Genomic DNA, 15381 nt, shown 5'->3' with positions numbered 1-15381 from the left:
CCCCAGATATCATAGAAATCCAAATCTTCAACAATTCTGTCAGACATTCTTTCGAGAAGTTTACTATTTAAAATCAGAAAAATCGGTCCACAAATGGCTGAGATATGATGAAAAAACCAGAACAACCTTGATTTTTTACCTATTTTTGACATATATCTGGATTACTAAGTCATTAATATAGACAATATGGATATCTAATGATAGATATTTCAAAGACCTCTGCAATGACGTATATAAAACCATAGTAAGTTGGACCTACAAATGGTCAAAATCGGAAAAAATATTTTTTAAACCGATTTTTTTTTTACCAAAAGTTTTTTTTCGCTAAATATTAAAAAAAAATTTAAAAAACAAAAAAAAAAAATTTAAAAACTATTCAAAAAACTTTCTTTTTCCAAAAAAATTAAAAAATTGCAAACAAAAATTTTTTTACCTAAAAATATTTAAAATTTTTATTTTGAAGTATAATTTGGTGAAGGGTATATAAGATTCGGCACATAAGATTTCAATAATTTATTTCCATGAATGATTTTTGGAATTTGGCCTTATAAGGCAGCAATGACTAATTATGGACCGATCGCCATGAATTAGTTCGTGTGATTTATATCTATATTAAATTTATTTCTATTGAATTTTATGTGGATACCAACATTTTTAAGAGATTTATGCTCGTTAAAGTGATTTTCGGAAGCGAGCTATGACTAGTTATATACCGATCATCATAATATTACGTGACATGACTATGAACAATAGGTAATAAGTTGAGAATATGGATGAGAAAAAACACCAGCTAGCCCAAAATGTCAAATTTGACCCCAGAGAGTTCTTCAACGATCTTGTTGAATTAGTATCCAATAGAACTAACCTTGGTGTAAATTTCATCCCGATGGGGAGACATCGATTTCAAAAGTTGGTTCACTTGATATGAAATCCCCCATATATAAAACTTATTTGGGGGAAATTTGTGTAGATACCTATATAAATTGATGAGTTATGACCGATAAAGTTCAATTTCGTTAGGACATTTGTATGGCGCACAGTGGCTTAGAAACATTTTTTTTTTTGAAATAGTTCGGTATCTCGGGATCTATTGGAGATATTGTTATGAAATTTCACATGGTTGGAACTGAAGTATTTTCGAATTGATTTACAGTCGTTCAGCATTGTAGGGGTTACAAAGCCAGTACATGCATGAAATATATGAAAAAACGTTAACGTTTTTCAAAGGAGGCATAATTTGTGAAACCTGTGAAGAGTAAATATAATCAATTTATATAAGTATTTGGTATTGTTGAAAAGCCTAGGACTTAGAGATTAATATTTTGGTGAAACGAAAAATTTTAATAATTTTTCGGACGTCATTTAACCTAAAAACTAAAAAAAATTATAATATGATGATTTTCCATAAAGAAAAATATAAAATTTGAATTAATGTAAAATTGTGACAGTTAAAAGATATCATAACAAAATTTGAAACTAATGTAGATCCAAGTGTCCTTAAATCAATGGCATTCTGATTTTTAACAGTTTTTATTTACAAATACCGAAATTCCTAAAACGGGGAAAATGTGTTCCAAAAACTGATTTTTTTTAGAAAAGTGCCTACTGTGACGTTATTTATCGAGTGATAGTAAAAAAAACTTTGCAGATATTTAAGAAGCATATAGGGTTATACAAATATGAAGCTTTTTCGAGGATCGCCACATTGCCTTTTTTTAATTTTTTACACAAACCTAATTTTTTTTTAAAAAATCTTCCAAGTTTGGATAGGTCTGAGGGGTTTCGTGTCCGCTTAAGTGAGCCAAAATTAACTTTACACGCTTTTGCATTAAATTGTCTTTCCGGATCATATAAAAATTGTATATAGTCCCGAAGAAAATTTTTTTCTACAAAAGAAAAAATATATGGGACTTTTATGGAAAAAAACTGAAAAAATGCGGCACTTTTTACAGATTCCAACTTTGGATGCGTAGGTCCACCATATCTAAAAAACCAAAAAAAGATCGATCAAAATTAAAAAAAACAAGTAAGAGTGCTATATTCGGCTATGCCGAATCTTATATACCCTTCACCTTTGTTGTGGATGCATTATTACTTTTTATAATTAGTATATATGTATGTACCACTTTCAGCGTACAGCATCCTAAATTTATCAAGAACACAAAAAACAACAACAACGCCAAACGAAACAAAACACCAAAAGAAAAAACAAAAACAAAATACGCAAGGCAATGAAACCAACACACATCCAAACATACGTTTAATTGTATAAAAAACAACAACAACGACAAAAGAAACAAAATACGCAAAGCATGCACATTCAAACATACGATTTGTTGTTTTTTTGTCAAAAAAACCAACACACAACCAAACTAAACTTTAGTTGTATAAAAAACAACAACAACGCCAAAAGAAACAAAACACAAAAAAAAAACAAAATACACAAAGCTTGCACATCCAAGCATACGTTTTGTTGTTTTTTTGTCAAAGCATGCAATACATTGTGTTTTTTGATGAAATTTTCAGAGGTTGTCTCGGATTTTTGCTCATATCTCCGTTATTTATGGACGGATTTTGCTGATTTTAAATAGCAAAATTCTCGAAAGTATGTCTGACAGAATTGTTGAAGATTTGGATCCCGAAGATATCTGGGGCCTTCAGAAAATTGATTTCAACAGACAGACAGACGGACAGACAGACAGACAGACAGACAGACAGACGGACATGGCTTAATCGACTCCGCTATCTATAAGGATCCAGAATATATATACTTTATAGGGTCGGAAATGAAAAATGTAGAAATTACAAACGGAATGACAAACTTATATATACCCTTCTCACGAAGCTGAAGGGTATAAAAATTAATTCAACAAATAGATATCTATCAGAGCTTAGTTACTTATGGAGTAAAAATATTTGGTAATTTTTACCCTTGGATATTGATTTGAAATTAATGTGAAGTTACCTTTTAGGTAAATTTATCTGCTGGGTATTTTACACCGTAGATATCTATTTGTTGAAGTTACGGGCATAAGAGAGATAACCTACACATGTAAGCATATTTTTAGTAGACCTTCTCATGGACTATTTATATATTAAATTTCAGCTCATTCAGGAAGCTGAACAACTGTAAATCAATTCGAAAACACTTCAGCTCCATCCAAAAAAATGTTTCTAAACCACTATGCAATGGCCAAGACTTTGAATAAATTTATATTGTACAAATTCAAATTTTACGGATTTCGAGGAAATTTAGTTTTTAGTTAATTTGTTAAAATTATGTCTTAAAATTACATTTTGTAGCTTTTTTCAAAAATTTAATTTCAGATTGCTATATTGAATTGTTTTAAAAAACATAGAGCCAAAATTTAAACTTAAAATAAAATGTGAAACAACTAAATCATCATGTAATCTTTATCGTAATTAGACAAAAGTTCGTATCAGAGCTTTTATGAATCTAAAATAACTACAAATACTCTTGCATTAGAAATTGTCCCAACATTAAAACAATTTGTGTTGCTTCTTATTTAAATGTTTCGAAACTCATAATTATCACTAATAAGAATCGCTCCATAATTTCTCCCAGCCCCCATAATTTCTTTTCGGAAAATGGATCTATATACATAAATAACTAGCAAATTTTTCTATCAATTATCACTTTTTATACCCACCACCTTAAATATCATTTCGCAATATTGGTCATAGAACAAAATAGTATATATAATCTAAATTCTTATAAAAATTCTAAGACGATCTAGCAATGTCCGTCTGTTGTTAGAAAGATAGGGACTCTAGACAAATAATATTTGTTGATCGGAAATGTTTTGTGTTGAAAATGGGCAAAATCAGTCATGTAGAACCGGAGGTATGAACCAAAATGTGAGACAACTTCTAAAATAGTTTAAAGAATAAGTTCTTTCAGCTACAATATAAAAAAAAATCATTCAAAGGGCAGTTACATAAAACTAGCACCTTGAAGTTATTTTGCTCCATTTAATCTTGATTTCGTATAATAATTATAAATAGTAATCAATTATTTTAAATATAAATAATAAACATACCTTAAGGGCCCATTGATACTTAGAAGTCCATATCTTCACCAAAATGACAAAAAAAAATATTAAAGAAGCAGCATAATTATTCTGTTTTGAGGCCTTCCACAACATAAAATAAATATTCTAACTTCAATAGTTATTATATTTTATTCTAAATTAATTTATTAACAAATTAACTTTCCTGTTTCTTTAAACATTATTCATAAAATAAAAAACTCTACTAGAAAAACTCTACTCAATTGATCACTTTTATTTACAATTTACAAAATGTAACTAAAAGCAGAATAATGCTAAAATATTCATATTGCTTGTAAAAAAATATTCATATTGCAAGAAAATGTTTCTTTTAATCTCTTTTTAAAGTTCGGAAAATTCCCTTTATTTAAATAAAAAAAAAATTAAAAAAAAGTTCTCGCTGCGGACAGGATTCGAACCTGTGCGGGTAGAACCCAATGGATTTCAAGTCCATCTCCTTAACCACTCGGACACCGCAGCTGTTGTGAACTGTTTGCTAAAATATGATTTTATTACTGGAGAGTAACATTTAATTCTCACTCTCTTGCTCTTTCTATACAACACTCGCACACGAACACACAAAAAGCACATTTTGGAATAATAACAACAACAAACACACTCATATAAAAAACCTAATGATTCATGTTTTTGCTGTTTTTTCTAAACCAGAGATGGAAAATTGAGTACTCTTAAACTTTTTCCACTAACAGCTACAAATAAAAAACTTTTGTGAATAAAAAACCAGTAATAATTATATTTGGGTAACATAAAATATAATAAGGGCTGAGATTGAAAAATTCTTAACACACGTTTTTAATTAAAACTTTTAACACAAGTATTATTTGATTTTTTTTTATCAAGTTACCTTTGTAAAGCATGTCAGTTATTATAATAACTGACATGCTTTACAAAGGTAGGATAATTAAGATTATACATATATGGTAAAAAAAACAATAATATGGTATTTGTACCAGGAGAGGCCAATCGTCCAAATTGCCTGGTGCTGATGAGATATTGGGCTCTTGATAAATGAGAATTGAAGAGCACAAAAAGGTGTCCAAAAGTGTGGTAGATTTTAAACGGAGATGGACTACCTGTTCGAACAAATACCATAAAAACCTTAATGGAAGTGTTTCCGGAAAAATTTCGAAAATTCATCACTAGTGATTAGACTATAAAATTTTGTTTTGTAAATTGTAATAATAATTTCAATCAAATAAAAACAAGTAAGAGAGCTATATTCGGCTGTGCCGAATCGTATATACCCTCCACCAAATTATACTTCAAAATAAAAATTTTAAATATTTTTAGGTAAACAAAATTTGTTCTTTTTTTCCAAAGTTGTTTTTTTTTCATTTTTTGGATTTTTTTTTAAAATTGTTATTTTTTTTAATTTTTTTTTTGGTGAAAAAAGTTCGTGGTAAAAAATGTTTTTTCCGATTTTGACCCTTTGTATGTCCAACTTACTATGGTCTTATATACGTCGTTGCAAAGGTCTTTGAAATATCTATCATTAGATATCCATATTGTCTATATTAATGACTTAGTAATCCTGATATAGGTCAAAAATAGGTAAAAAATCGATGTTGTCCTGGTTTTTTCCTCATATCTCAGCCATTTGTGGACCGATTTTGCTGATTTTAAATAGGAAACTTCTCGGCTTCTGTTCTGATTTCAACAGACAGACAGACGGACATGGCTTAATTGACTCTATAAGGATCCAGAATATATATACTTTATAGGGTCGGAAAATTATATTGTGGAAATTACAAACGGAATTACAAACTTATATATGTATACCATTCTCACGAAGGTGAAGAGTATAAAAATCAAAACTCTAAGTTTAGTTGTTTCATTTTTATTAACACTTATGAATTTTTCGATCTTAGTCCTTAATCGTTTTTCATTTATTGTTTTAAGTATTTTAATTTAATTCCAAACTTAGCATAAAGTTTTTTAAACTACTTACAATTGCATTCAGTTTTGAAAACTTTCACTAGTCTATTAACATTTTAAAATCTCTCTTTTCCAAGCCTGATTAAGAGCATGCAAAATAATGTTTACATTTTCAATTTAATATATTAAACCACTGTAAATATTATTAAAAGCAAACTGATTGGTTTCTGAATTTATAAATTCTCCAGAATAGAAATATGTACATTTAAATTTTAATTTCAAAGTGATCAGTCAGCGAATAACAATTTCAGAGAATTTATCACATAATATATAAAATTGGAAAGAAAACACGTAGTTAAAAAAATAAACGAACGTTTGCATTGATAAACAAGTAAGAAAGTATGGTCGGTCAAGCCCGACCATATAATACCCTACACTAAGTAAAAGAGCAAAAACATTTTTCTTTTAAAATATCAATAATTTATATTCGTGAGTGATTTTCGGAAGTTGGCCTTATATGGGGGCTATGACCAATTATGGACTGATCACCATGAAATTAGGTCGTGTGATTTATGTCTATATGAAAGTTATTTATGTTGAATTTTGTGTATATACCAATATTTTTAAGTGATTTAAGCACGTTAAAGTGATTTTCGGAAGCGGGTCTATATGGGAGCTATGACTAATTATAGACCAAAATTTGGTGAGATGAATTTTATATATATAAAACTTATTTGGAGCGAAATTTGTGTAGATACATATATAAATTAAACATTTATGACCGATAAAGTCCAATTTCTTGAGGACATTTGTATGGTGGCTAGGTGAAATAATGGACCGATTTCAGCCAGTTTCAATAGACTTCGTCCTTGGGCCGAAACAATTATATGTACTCTGCGCTCAAGGTTTACATGGACAGCCAATTAATCGACTCAGAAAGTGATTCTAAGTCGATCGGTATACTTTAGACCAATATTTTTGGGCGTTACAAACATCTGCACAAACGCATTATACCCTCCCCACTATGGTGGTGTAGGGTATAAATATTTGATGAAAATACGTAAACACAAATGTTTATTTGATTTTGCATGTGTTTTATAATAGCAAAGTCAAACAATATAATCATGTTTTTTGGAATAAATATTTGTTGAAAGAAAATATAAATATGTATCGATCTTTTAGTGGTGGTGATTTTTCGTCAAATATTTCAACAATGAAAACGTACACTAAAAGTTATTAAAATAAATTTTGTATTCCCATAAATAATGTATGAAGAAAACATTTTTAAATGTTAGGGAATTGAAACGTATTTGTATCTAAAGGGAATTTATTTATTTTCTTGATGCAATTCCGAACATACAAATTAGTCACTGAGTTCACATGATCCAAATCGGATAATTAATATATATGTAAATTATAGCTATTTTAAAATTCAGATATTTACACACATATCGATGGCTTAATATAGAAAGTTTGTATCTCATCTTTTAGTTACTTTACAAGAGAAGGAAAAAAATTCAATAAAATCTGAAAGTGAAAAAAAGAAATAAAAATTTGTAATACAGTAGTTTTGACTTACCTGCCTTTCATTTAAGAGCATTTTGCATATAAGTGCACAAAACTTGTGTTTTGTATATTTATTTATCAAACTCCATACAAATTCGTTAATTTAAGTGCATTGTTTATACCTGCACATTTAAGATAATACTTTTGGAAGCTATAACTGGTTTTCATGAAAAAAATTTCATTTAGCTGCTTAATATAAAATTAAATCAAAACAAAATAAGAAAAATACGATTTTGAATAAAAAATTGTGTTGTAAACTTCTTAATAATTTTAAAAATAGTTAAAATACCAAATTTGTCGTTATTTAAAGGGAAACATCACAAAACTTCATGTAAATTATTTGCCGTTAGCTGCTTTTTTGGGCAGTAAACTTAAATGCACTTACCAGCATCAATGAGCAGTTATGTTAACTGATGTTAACTGCTCTTTTAACTTACCTGCACAAAATATCGTGCAAAGTTGTGCAGGTAAGTCAAAATTACTGTATATCAAAAAATACTTTTAGAGAAGTTGTTTGTTTTAATAAAAACCAAAAAATATGCATTCAACATTAAATGAGTTAAATGAGGGCTTTATTTTAATTACTATAATTACTGTTATTCGTCAACATAGGAAACTGAATTTTTTAAGAGAGGTGAACTTGAGTTTTGTCTACCAGAATATATAAAAAACCCGATTTTGAAAAAAAACGAGATACCACCTTTCCATATTAAGCTATCGATATGTAAATAGTGACATAGCTAGGGTTAAATGGAACCACAGAACTTTTTTCCAAAAATAGTGTGCGTCGGCCGGGAATCGAACCCGGATCAACTGCTTGGAAGGCAACTATGCTGACCATTACACCACCGACGCCTCTGACTCGCTGATGTTCATTATGTGATTTATCATATGGCCTTAAGAAAGACTACAAATACAGGGGTTAAACAGTGCTTCAAAATCTATATTTTAATTATTAAATTATTTATTATAAAAGTAGTATTTAAGAAAACATTCGAGAAAATCAACTACTATTTTGAAAAATGTACCAAAAGTGTAGGAAATGCTTTTAAAAGACATACACGCAATTTACACGATGATTTTTTTTTCATGTTTGCCCAGACGACTGTTTTCATGTTTGTCGATGATTGTAGGTGCGCGGGGTAGAGAAGAATGGGGGTGGGGTAAGAAAACAAACATGATTTCGGGTTTTCATGTTTCTTTTTGACATTCCTCTTTACACTCATTCGTATTCTTCTTATTATGTTACATAATTTTTCGTTTGTTGAAATGAAAACATCATTTATATTAAAATAGAAATTTTTTTAAAGTTAAATCAAACATTTCCTCAATTATTTCACCACACATTTTGAATTTACTTTTAAAAAACAATTTAAAAAATTGTCCAATTTATTTTCCACAATCAAATAAGATGTTTTCGTTTAAAAAAAAATATTACGAATAAAGAACTAAAGAGAATCAACAATTAAATGTCAAAAACAAGACAAACATATTTTGTAAAAAAGTACTAGCTAAATCAACTACAAATAAATACCAAACGTGTAAAAATTATGTAATTTATATTGAAAAAACTAGTACATATTCATATTTTTTTCAAAAAGTATTAAATATACATAGTACTAAATGTATTAAGTCTACTACTTTTTTAGAAAAGTACCAAACTTGTAAAAATACGTTTGAAAATTATTTTTTAATAAAAGTATAGCAAAGAAAACGTGTTTTGAAAAAGTACTAAATCTACTACTTTTTATACCATTCACCATGAGTGGCAAGGATTTGCAGTTTCCACATTTTTGAATTGTTATAAATAGCGCAGTTGATATAGTCATGTATGTCTGTCTGCATGTTGAAATCAACATTCTGAAGCCACTAAATAACTTACATTATTGCTATTTAAAATTGGGCCCCAAATGACTAAATTTTTCATCCAAATTTAAAAAATTTCACCAAATTTTTTACCCAATTTTTACAATAATTTTTTCATACATTTTTTTTCAACATTTGACTATTAAATAAACTACGCAAATAAAAATATTGCAATTAGAAAAAAATGCCGCATAAACAGTGAATTAATTTTTTATTTGCGAATAGCTAACTCACGAAAACAACTCCTGATTAACGACACTATTTGCAAATAAGATTTTAAGCAATGCCATATGTTTTAACGCTTTTAGTTTATTAAGACGATTTTTAAATAGTTCATTGCGTTTTTGAATTACTTGGATTGCAAGACGGACAAGAATTTTTGATTTTATAATTTTTACATTTAAAAAAATAAAAAATGTATCATATTTTATTCAATAAAAGAGCTACCAAATAATTAAATTTTACCATCCGGCATCTCATAAAAACAAGAATTTTCCGTAACCAATGTGACATATAAACACTGAGTTAGTTAATTGCAAATAATTTTTATTTGCGAATAGGCTACGTATGTATGTATAAACGTAGTATATGTAATATGTATGAAAAATCTTCTATTTTTAATATAGATCCTTTTTTAACTTAAAGGATTGTTTTAAGACGTGATTAAGGCCTTACGATGAATCAAATAATGAACAGTGTCAAATCAGAGGCGTCGGTGGTGTAATGGTCAGCATAGTTGCCTTCCAAGCAGTTGATCCGGGTTCGATTCCCGGCCGACGCACACTATTTTTGGTAAAATCTTCTGAGTTTCCATTTGACTATTTATTAATTAAATGAAATTTTGTAAAATTATGTATTTAAATAAATACAAGTTAAGGTAAACTTCCCTCTTGGTTTGTAAAAAGTAGTGTGCGTCGGCCGGGAATCGAACCCGGATCAACTGCTTGGAAGGCAACTATGCTGACCATTACACCACCGACGCCTCTGTTTATCTGCATACCATATTCATTATTTATATTTAGCCCCACCCCAGGATTTGTTTGTGGCTAAGGCTGACGAGGATCCAGGGTGGTGAAAAAAGGAAATTACCCCCCTCCCCACCACAAGAAAACCGAAAATTTTTAATATAAAAAAGGAAAAATGTAAAATAAATTTTAATTTATTTCCCCCTCTAATTGGTTGGCCAGGATCCACGCCTTTGCTCAGGAAATCTCCATATCAAACAGATTTAAGGAAGCTTGTACATATCAGGAAAATTCTATATTATTTTAGATAAATAAATTTTGATTTAATGTCTATGGCCATAGAGAAACATAGAGCGGAAACTAGAAAAAAAATGAAATAAAAAAATTACTCAAAATAATCGCACATACGAGTGTTGTTTTTGTTTTCACATAGTTTTTTCTACTAATACATTCTCACCCCTTAGGTTTCTGACAACTGAGTTAGGTCTTTCACAGGAGAGTTTCCGCTCTATGTCTATTCTCTATGCCTATGGCTTTAAATTAATAACATTTGCCAACACATATTCGAACTCTGGACCAATGCAAACTTTTGTGATAAATTCTGAAAAATTAGTTTTCTTGTTATTACAATTAAATACAAAAAATTTCTTTCGTAAAAAAAACAAATAAAATATTTTATAAAAAATAGTGTGCGTCGGCCGGGAATCGAACCCGGATCAACTGCTTGGAAGGCAACTATGCTGACCATTACACCACCGACGCCTCTGTTTTTATTGATTCATTAAGACTTATTTAAAATTAGGGGATGTTATTGTAGAATAATTTTTGTTCTATATTTAGAATTGATTATACATAATATGTATGTATGTATATTAATTAGTTAAGAACAATGATTTTGTTAATTATTAACACATTTTGAGTATAAACCACAATGGAATTTAAATGTTCCCAAATGATCATATTAATATGTATTAATACATATTAATATGATCATTTGGGAATAATTATTAATCGTAATGCGATCGCTAGAGTTCTCAGTTTTTAAAAGTCGTAGCTACTTAGAACTTTTCATCTTATATTCTGGATACTTATATGTAGAAAAGTCGATATAGAATGTCAGTATGTTGTTTGAAATAATTATCGGAAGCCACGAGATACCGAAAATCAGCTGAGCTATAGCAAAAAACCTTGACTACTTCGATTTTTGAGAAATTTTTCTTTAAATCTGGATGTTCACAAGTGAAAACAATTCTCTATAAAATAAAAATGATGAAGAACCAAATACAATAAAGAAAATATTGGAAGAGTTTTTATTCATTTTTCTATTATGATGTTTGAATTTCTCTCTCAATGTTATGAAGATATCATTACAGTCTTCTAAAAAAGTTTTCGATCTTACGGAATTTAAATTGCAATAAACAAGTATCTGCTAAAACAAATTCAACCATGTATTAAATTTATGCACGCATTACTTCACTAAAAATTAATCAATCATAATTGCCAGTTATGTTTATATAAACTTGGTTTGGCCTTTCTTTCATTACGTTTTAAATAATAATAATAATAATGCCTCCCCTACATGTGCTTCATTTAAAAAGACATTAAAACTGAAACCTCCTTTATTTTAAATCAAAAGTAATTATAAACATTTCATTTCGCCATAAGATTCCTCCCTAAAATAAGTTGTTTTCATGAAATTATTAACTAAACACACTAACTTACAGACAGCAAACAAAAGCCAAACCAAACGTTTCTTTAAATAATTGCAATTTGAAATCCATATAAAGAAAAAAAATCTTAATAGAAATCTGCAAATTGCAGCAGATTTTCTTTCTACACGTTAAAATGAAATTATAATTGTTTTAAATGCAAAGAAATCTGACGGGAATAATGAAAACACTATACGCACACAATGGTGATCAGTAACGTAGCAGCAGTTATTAATTTGTTTTGTTGGATCTCTGGATATAATTTTGATGAAGTGTCTTTTAAAGCCTCTACAGTTTCATCTGACTTTAGATCTTCAAAATAGTACTGATTTCAGCTATAAATTAAAAAGTTGTTTAAGATAGAAAAACGGAAAATTTCCTTATGGTGTAAAAAGTAGCGTGCGTCGGCCGGGAATCAAACCCGGATCAACTGCTTGGAAGGCAACTATGCTGACCATTACACCACCGACGCCCCTGAGCGATAGTGTTTTCTAACGCCCCAATATGCTATCAAAAATGTTTCATAGTGTCCTTGGACAGCTAAAGTAAAGTCCAGGAGCTGCAATGAGTCAGGATATTAAATAAAAACATAATTTAGCAAAGATATTCAAGAGAGTTTAAAACTTCTAAATATGACAGAAGGCTGATTATAGAGGAAGTATAACTGGAATACTTCCTACAACATTGTTATAGTCGGTTAAAATTGACTAAAGGAATGAATCACCTGTAGCCTTAGTCCATGAATACTATGATACTTTTTAATCTGCCATTCCGTACTTGGACGTTCTGAAACGAGATATAGGAAGCAGAAATAAATCAATTAACATTGTTTGGCAGTCTGAATTACACGAATTTGTATTGGAACTATCGATTTAAACCAGGGAAAGGCAACCTATACTATTGCATTTTACGATTGTATTAGTTATACACTCTCTCCGCTCTCACCACGAATCGGTGTTGCCAGTAAACTTTCGACTCTTTTCCCCAATTAAAAATGTAAAATCTCATATTGTTCATCATACATCTTTAAAAGTTGGGACATTTTTATTTTTCACTGGCAACGCTGATTTTTAAATTGTGCGATAAAAAAACGATACACAACCTGCTTGTTTGAGTTCTCAAGCTAGACTGATTAAAAGTTGTTTATTTCTCTACAATGGGTGTGCACACGTACGTAAGAGAAGAGTAAATGAAAAACGCGGCGCCCATGTTTTGCCTTTCCCTGATTTAAACCGAAATTGCATTATTTTGAATATCACAATTTGTGTTTCAATCTGGCAGTCCTAAAGTTTCTATCAAAACTTAACATTTAAGGTCTCTAGTGGTTACATCTTGTCGAGGTGTTGGGATCATGGAAACATATTAAAGCTTATAATAATTGCCAACGGAAATTTACACTTTTTCATAATGATCACTGCCGTAGTTACTGATAATACGGAATCTGCATTTAATTCTTTATGTGACCATTGAGAGCTTCACGAAACTTTCGATTGCTCGATCAGCTTTTTGCTGAAGTATGAGTTCAAGATTGCTTACTGATTTTAAATCATGAACGAAAATAATGCTCGTATATTGATATTCAAATTAATGCTAAATAAAGGGATATTCATTTGTTTTTTTTACAGATCACACGTGACTGTGATCTTATTTTTATTCAGTATTGATTGACAATTCATCATGAAAAGACACACACCGCAATAACGTCTCTAAATTATTTAGCTGTATTACTATAATCAGTGTTCCGTGAGAAATGTTTTGGTGCTCTTCGAGCTACATATGGTTTGCATCGGCCTTCGCTAATTTCGAGTTCTGAACCTGTCAACTAGATCATGTGATATCACACCTCGGGAAGTCAAAATTCTTCGTCGATAAGCCAGCTACGATTCAAAACTTAGAAGCCAACATTGCGAGTTACTGGTAGCAACGCTGAAAAAAGTGATCGAAAATTGGACCTTCCGAATGAAAAAGCTAAAGCTTAGGCGGCGTCAGCAGTTTAATGAAATTATCTTGAAAAAGCAAACTCGAGTGTTTTTCATTCACCGAAGATTCATCATCGACAACTCTGCCAAGCAGTATAGGTTGTCTGCCGCGATCTAATAGTGGCTAGGGCCGGAAAGTAACAGCATAGATAATTGAACAACATTTACAATAATCGTTGAACCTTAGATACATCATTCGTTCTTATAATACTGTGTTACTATTTAGTTGATTTGTCAGGCCAATACATTAACCATTGCCAGAATGTCTCGCTATCTTATTCAGAGACATCAGGCATTCCACGGTTAGAACACACATCGATATCGACAAGAGACCTGCTGTTCCATTAACGGCCATCTTACTATCAAGAGAAATGTAAATATGACCAGATATTTGATAAGACTTGTAAAGCCAGTTAAAAGCTTATTTGAAATCATAACTTTTCGACTGAAGAACAGTACCAAAATCAGGATAACGTCACATATGCTTCCCTGGAAACACCACGAGCATCCAATTATTCCTTTTGAAGGCATCAGTGCCGACCCTAATAAAATCCACAGGTGGTCAGCAGAGACATTAGGCTCTTCAAACCAATTTCCATCTATACGACCTCAAAATTGGACAGTCGGCCGCGAACTTATAGTGGCCAGGGCCGGAAAGTAACAGCCTAGCTAATTCAACAAGATTTACAATAATCGTCGAATCCTAGACCTAGTCATGCAGCATTCGTTCTTATGATTTTGTGATACTAGTTGATACATTAGGATTCTCTGTTCATGCTACCAGCATCAAATATAGGCCAAATCGACTTCGCAGTCGTACAGTCTGTGCAAATCCATACAGTTTCTGTTGGCCAAGCATTTTATAGTTCGCAAGAGAAATGCTAGGATAGATATCAATATCATAATTGTCCACAGAACCCCATTACCATAGCCAGAATGTCTCGCTATCTCATTCAGAGACATCAGATATTTGCCTGTTCTATTATCGACCCATTGCTATCAATAGAAATGAAAAGATTACTAGATATTTGACAATACTTGTAAACTGGCTTTACAAGTATTGTCAAATATCTAGGGTCCTCATTTAATAACAGACATTATCGACTGAAGAGCTGTACAAAAGACAGGTAGCCTGAAAGAAGATACTGACCCATATGCCTGCTTGAAAACACCAACAACTCTATTCTCCCTTTTGGAGCCATCTCACAGTGGGTTGAATGGTACCCAAAGTGGCGATTAATTCATAGAAGCCGTAGTTTTAAAATATTATATTTTTTTATTGATGAGTTATTATAAGCACATAAAAAAACACAGCATTTTAGAAAAAAAA

At 30.5% G+C, this 15381-nt stretch overlaps 6 non-coding genes across 6 annotated transcripts; 1 reads left to right on the top strand and 5 right to left on the bottom strand.

The window, feature by feature from the left end:
- Positions 1-4468: 4468 nt before the first annotated feature.
- On the bottom strand, positions 4469-4550 carry TRNAS-UGA (transfer RNA serine (anticodon UGA)). Its single transcript has one exon. It is a non-coding gene; the product is annotated as a tRNA-Ser (tRNA).
- A 3765-nt stretch (positions 4551-8315) lies between these two features.
- TRNAG-UCC (transfer RNA glycine (anticodon UCC)) lies at positions 8316-8387 on the bottom strand. The gene has a single exon. It is a non-coding gene; the product is annotated as a tRNA-Gly (tRNA).
- A 1720-nt stretch (positions 8388-10107) lies between these two features.
- TRNAG-UCC (transfer RNA glycine (anticodon UCC)) lies at positions 10108-10179 on the top strand. Its single transcript has one exon. It is a non-coding gene; the product is annotated as a tRNA-Gly (tRNA).
- Positions 10180-10308: 129 nt separating this feature from the next.
- TRNAG-UCC (transfer RNA glycine (anticodon UCC)) lies at positions 10309-10380 on the bottom strand. Its single transcript has one exon. It is a non-coding gene; the product is annotated as a tRNA-Gly (tRNA).
- Positions 10381-11053: 673 nt separating this feature from the next.
- On the bottom strand, positions 11054-11125 carry TRNAG-UCC (transfer RNA glycine (anticodon UCC)). Its single transcript has one exon. It is a non-coding gene; the product is annotated as a tRNA-Gly (tRNA).
- A 1347-nt stretch (positions 11126-12472) lies between these two features.
- TRNAG-UCC (transfer RNA glycine (anticodon UCC)) lies at positions 12473-12544 on the bottom strand. The gene has a single exon. It is a non-coding gene; the product is annotated as a tRNA-Gly (tRNA).
- Between the last annotated feature and the right edge of the window lie 2837 nt (positions 12545-15381).

Source organism: Calliphora vicina, chromosome 4 (assembly GCF_958450345.1).
Source record: "Calliphora vicina chromosome 4, idCalVici1.1, whole genome shotgun sequence".
NCBI lineage: Eukaryota > Metazoa > Arthropoda > Insecta > Diptera > Calliphoridae > Calliphora > Calliphora vicina.
The sequence above is the reverse complement of the archived record's forward strand: the minus strand, read 5'-3'. Positions and strand labels throughout refer to the sequence as shown.